Source organism: Scyliorhinus canicula, chromosome 10 (genome assembly GCF_902713615.1).
Source record: "Scyliorhinus canicula chromosome 10, sScyCan1.1, whole genome shotgun sequence".
Taxonomy (NCBI): domain Eukaryota; kingdom Metazoa; phylum Chordata; class Chondrichthyes; order Carcharhiniformes; family Scyliorhinidae; genus Scyliorhinus; species Scyliorhinus canicula.
Window position 1 is genome coordinate 38,525,413 of NC_052155.1, and position 5,720 is coordinate 38,531,132.

The 5,720-nt window shown below is 43.0% G+C and overlaps 1 pseudogene; it reads right to left on the minus strand.

Moving 5' to 3' along the window:
• Window positions 1–893: 893 nt before the first annotated feature.
• LOC119972123 lies at window positions 894–4,845 on the minus strand (annotated as a pseudogene).
• Window positions 4,846–5,720: the final 875 nt, after the last annotated feature.

Consider the following 5,720-nt stretch of genomic DNA (forward strand, 5'->3'; position numbering starts at 1 on the left):
GACAGACAGCATGTGCTATAGGATGCTCCGCCTCAACAAGGGGACAGTGCTGCACCTGTGCCATGTCCTGGTGGACTTGGTACCACGTGGAGTAGGAGGATACCCGCTCCCAGTGGCCGCCAAGGTCATTGCAGCCCTGAACTTTTATGATGTGGAGATGCCGGCGCTGGACTGAGGTGGGCATAGTAAGAAATCTCACAACACCAGGTTAAAGTCCAACAGGTTTATTTGAAATCACTAGCTTTCAGAGCCATGCTCCTTCATCAGGTGAAGTGGAGACAATTCACAATCACAGCATATATAGGAGAGACACAATTATAATCTATAAACAGGAACCCATCAGCTTCCACCGATTGGTATGTGAAGAATGGTTGGAATGTGAGCCTTTACAGGTGAACAAGTCTTTACAGGTACAAACAGTATGAGTGGAGTGAGGGATAATTACAGGTAATCAAGGTGTGAATTGTCTCAAGCTAGGTCTCCGATGCGGGTGGAGAATCAGGCGTCCAGGAAAAATCGGGTTCGGCGCCTGCCGCGATCACGATACTTCACCCCCCCCCCCCCCACTTGCCCCTCTGACGGCAGAATCGGGGTTCAAACCCATGTGCCAGCGGGAAATTGTAAATGGGTGTAAATGTGTCTTAATGACCAACTTGCATCCACTTAGGCCGGTGCCAGAATCTCCGAGCCTGCGGGATTCTCCAGCCTCTGGAATCATGTGGGCAAAATTCACTACGGGTATCGCCGTACAGGAACCTGATGTGATGGCCCTTGCAGTGGACCAAGGGTGTAACTCCTTCAGCCTTAAATTGCTTTTTGTTTGCTTTTCAGCAGCAAGTATATCCATCTATTTTCACTGTCGTCACTTGTTGAATGAGAGCAGCTTTATTCCATTATGTCAATGCTGTGGTTTCAACAACTGCACCTTTCTCAGGGAGGTAAATACTTTCCAAAGAACTTTTGGATATCCTTGTTATTGTCTGTTGTTGCCTGTTGGATCAGGGCAGCAGAATTTGACACCAGCTCACTGTTGTTTCCCTCAAAGCTCAGCTTTCTGGGCCTGGGAACCTACACATTAAATATTTGGCCTCATACAGACTCTACGAATATACTTTCTGCCATGATATGTATATTGACTGGGATGTAAAAGGTTAAAAAATTAATGATAATGATTCATACCACTAGAGGGAACCACAGAACAGGCATATATATATCATGTAATTTGTGAATTCTGGGATTAGATCAAGAAGATTAGATAGTGAGAGGATTGATAGTGAGGTGTGAGAGAGAGCAGTTGTATACTTGAGAGTTCTATCAGTTAGGTTCTATCAGTTAGAGATAGCATAGTTTAATGCAATAACCTTCTACTTTAGGAATGTGAACAATTCTTAGTAGTGTAAATAAATAACTCAACGGGCAACACGGTAGCATGGTGGTTAGCATAAATGCTTCACAGCTCCAGGGTCCCAGGTTCAATTCCCGGCTGGGTCACTGTCTGTGCGGAGTCTGCACGTCCTCCCCGTGTGTGCGTGGGTTTCCTCCGGGTGCTCCGGTTTCCTCCCACAGTCCAAAGATGTGCGGGTTAGGTGGATTGGCTATGCTAAATTGCCCGTAGTGTCCTAAAAAGTAAAGGTTGGGGGTGGGTTGTTGGGTTACGGGTATAGGGTGGATACGTGGGTTTGAGTAGGGTGATCATTGTTCGGCACAACATTGAGGGCCGAAGGGCCTGTTCTGTGCTGTACTGTTCTATGTTCTATGTATAGTTTTGTTTGTTGACAAAGCTTTGTGTTCTTTATTCAACACTACGCGTCCAATCCATCCATGTAAAGCAGAAAAGAGAACAGGACACTTTCCTCCCAGGAAGTTATGGATTTTTACAGGATCTATGGGTCCTGTTTCCTGAGCAACTACATTAATGGGAAAATGGGCATACACTAATCTCATCTTGTAATGATGATCTACTATGATGCCCTTGATCATATTCTGTACATGACTGCGGATTGTCTGCACCATGGCCAACTTTTATCTGTCACCCCACCATTTGTCAACTCAAAGTTTCTCTTTCTTGTTACCAAGAAGACTAAGTTCCAGATTGATGTGGCTAAATTGCCTGTAAAATGTTCCTCAAGTTCTGTTTACAATGGCTGAGCAGCCTTTCAAAGTCACAACAATGCTGTCAGGAATGTCAACAATCTGGTTGCTGAGAATGGTTTTCGTTCCAGCTCAAGATGGAGGCATTGCTTCTCACGATTAAAGTAATCTTCTTTACTGTCAGCTGTAGGTTATTGAAAGGAGGGGAATCCAACCTGAAATTGAGTGCGAACACAGAGGAGGATTCCCAGAAATTTAGGCAGCAAGGCCTACTCCCACCTCAATGCTGCAAACACGATTTTCCTTTTTTGGCTCATGGGGACGAACATTGGCTGATCCTTTCTTTATCCTTACATGCTAATAAAGGGATGAAACAGGGTCCTGGAAAACTTCCCATATTTGTGCTCCACTTTATCAGCACTTTTTGTGGCAGCCACATGAATCTGGCGTAGGTCATGGGAACAGGCAGTAAAAAAATCCCCAGCGTTTGGATGAAGAGAGTCTTGCAACAGCCGCCTTTCTTTGGTCTGCAGTCTACCCCAAACACTCACCTACTGAAGGCCTCAGCTGAAACCATCAATGGGAACCTTGCTTCTGATCTTCGGGGCTCTATTGCCCCTTAAGGTCTGTCGCAGTATTTTCTCATATTGCACCAGCGTCTGATCTTCCTTACTCTCACACTGGTGGGCTCCATCTCCACGGCAGAAATCCCACTGGAAACTCACTGCGCACGACAGAGAAAAATTGTCCATTATTTAGCCAGACAACAAGGTTCATTGGAAATCCTTCTCAGTCAAACCTCACCCCACAGAAGAGCATTCCTCCCACCCAACCGCATAATAGTGTAAATTATGCAAATATGGAGTGCTAATGTGGAGAAAAGAGTAATTTGACCCATGTAAATGAGAACCAATTATAATAATTATGGTAAAGAGCCGTGAATGATAGTAAACGCAAGCTCATTTTAATTACAGAGTTCAGTACGGATGTGAGAAGCATCTAACTCATCCTCCTGCAGAAACAGACAGCTCTAATTATATTGTTTGCCTCGTAATTGGTCCTCCATCCTCTACCTAAAAAACCTCCTGCTCTCTCCTTTTCTGCCTCGGTATCCATTTATTTATTTCCACTTTATGTAGTACCTTTGGAGATTTTCATGATAAAGGTCCTATTCAAATACATGCAGTTGCCGTAACAATTATTAATCACCCCTACTGCGAAATATATTTTGTGTCAGCTTTATCGGTTTGTACCTATGAACCCTTGTCCTGTAGTTGTGCATTAACCTGAGAGAGCGATTTGAATTGACTATTTGTATTCCACTTTCTCTGTTACATTCCTCTAGAAAATCTTCTCATTTGCCCCTTTCAATTAAGATCAAAGAGTCCAAGTTTTCCCAGCCTTCCATCATTGACGCTCAACGTTTTTCTCCTGGCTTTTCTCTGTCCTTGTAACCCTCACCTCAACAATCGAGGTAGTTCTCTGCCTTAATTCCAGAGCCTTTTGTCAACAAAACTGAATCAAACATTGGCCAGAGCCCTGTTCAGGTCGCACATGCATCTTGCTTTATTGGGATCAAGTTATTGTTTTGTTTTCTACTGGATCAAAATGGGTCTGTAATATCACTCGCCTCTATGTCAGGAGGTTCAAATCTCACTCCGAAGGCTTGATCATAAAACCTAGGCTGCTTCTCCGGAGTGGTGCTGAGGGAATGATATGCTGTGAGGTTCAGCTAGGTATAAAAATCCCATGGCATATGATTAGAATGAAAAGGAGGGGTCATCGTCCTAGTATCCTGACCAACATTTCCTTCAATCAATGTAAAAAACATATTATCTGGTCATTATCACTTTGCTGTTTGTAGGACTTTGTTGGCTACAATTTGGCTGCCATATTGCCCACATTACAACAGTGACTACACTTCAAAAGTACATGATTGGCCGTAAAGCACTTTGGGACATACTAGGTTTTTCTTTCTATAATTTATATATTAAGAATGATTCTTTAAATTATTACAAATACAAAATATGAATTATAACAAGCTCATATTACCATTGAAGTAAATCAGTTCTGCAGGCTATGTAAAATTAGCCCATAGTGTCTCGGAACAATAAAGCCAATCGTGGCACCCCAAATCTCCTAGGACCTGGTTCAGCACATACCAGCCATTAAGTGGTACATCACAAGGTGCCCCTACACACCTGACTAACAGGGGACTGCATTTACCTTTGCCATTTGACTTTCATTTCTCTTTAAGTTGCATATTTACATAACTTTGCATACTCAACATGCAACCACCGGCTCATATTATCCTCACGTAAGCTCCATCACAATCCATTGTTTGCTTCCGCTCCCTTCCGCCATCCTGCTGCGCCAGTGTAGTTAATAACCCGATAAAACCAATGTAATTGTAAAACAGAAGCAGAGCAAAACTAATCTTTGCCATTAATGTAAATGAGCAGCATTTTTATGTAGTCTATTACCAGAAGACATGGAAGCATACTTTTATGTCTTGCACGTTGACCTTAAAAAATGTTGCACGGTAGTCAAGGATACGATTTATCACATAGTTAGAGGGTTAGATTGGATAATTAACTATCTTCAGAGCAGTTCCTCTTTAAGGAAGCCTCATTTCAACATGCTCATACTTCCTTTGAACAAGTGAGACAATGCAAGTGGGCACAATGCCTTTTTACCTGTTTCCCTCTCGCTTTCATTTTCATTGTTGATTAACACCCGCATCCCCGTCCCCATTCCCCCAAAAGTGCTGGGATGTGAATGTAGCAACGGGGTTAATATCTGGCAATCAGTGTTCCTTTGCAAATGTATTTCTGCTTGAATATTGGTCTCATTGGCCATTCTCAATGTTCAAGTGCACAATTGTGGTTAAGTGGACAGTTGAAATCCCTCTGTTCTGATCAAGGAATGTTTCTTTCAGTCCCAGCTTTAAAAGAGTCCCTTTCATGTTCTCATTTCCATTCTCCCCTTGCAGTAACCGGTTGTGTGAAATTGCCAATTGAGGTACAGTTCTGCACTCTGTTCCACTGGAAAAATGGATAATAGCCGCAGAAGTCTCAATTCAAATAGGATCCTTAAAGATAGAAGAGACTTTCATCTCTGGTCTTGACTTGAACTGAAGACGCAGAAGGAGAAAAACATTCCCTATTCCCTACACCATAGGTCACAGTGATGTGGCTCTCTTGATAAAGAGATTTGAAGTCCTTTGATGGTGGTTTTGAGAGCTCTTTAGAATAACACACCGCTTGGATTTTTGGCAGTTGATATAAGGGTTGAAGAAGAATTGCTGCTATTTTGATTTGAAATGAAAATGAAAATTGCTTATTGTCACTTGTAGGCTTCAATTAAGTTACTGTGAAAAGCCCCTAGTCGCCACATTCCGGCGCCTGTTCGGGGAGGCTGGTACGGGAATCGAACCGTGCTGCTGGCCTGCTTGGTCTGCTTTAAAAGCCAGCGATTTAGCCGTGTGAGCTAAACCTGTGCACTAAACCTGTCTCATTGCTGAAGGATTGGATTGGATTGGATTTGTTTAATATCACGTGTACCGAGGCACAGTGAAAGGAGGTTTCAAAGTCTTATCCAGGGAGCAAATTAAAGAGATCTCCTTGATC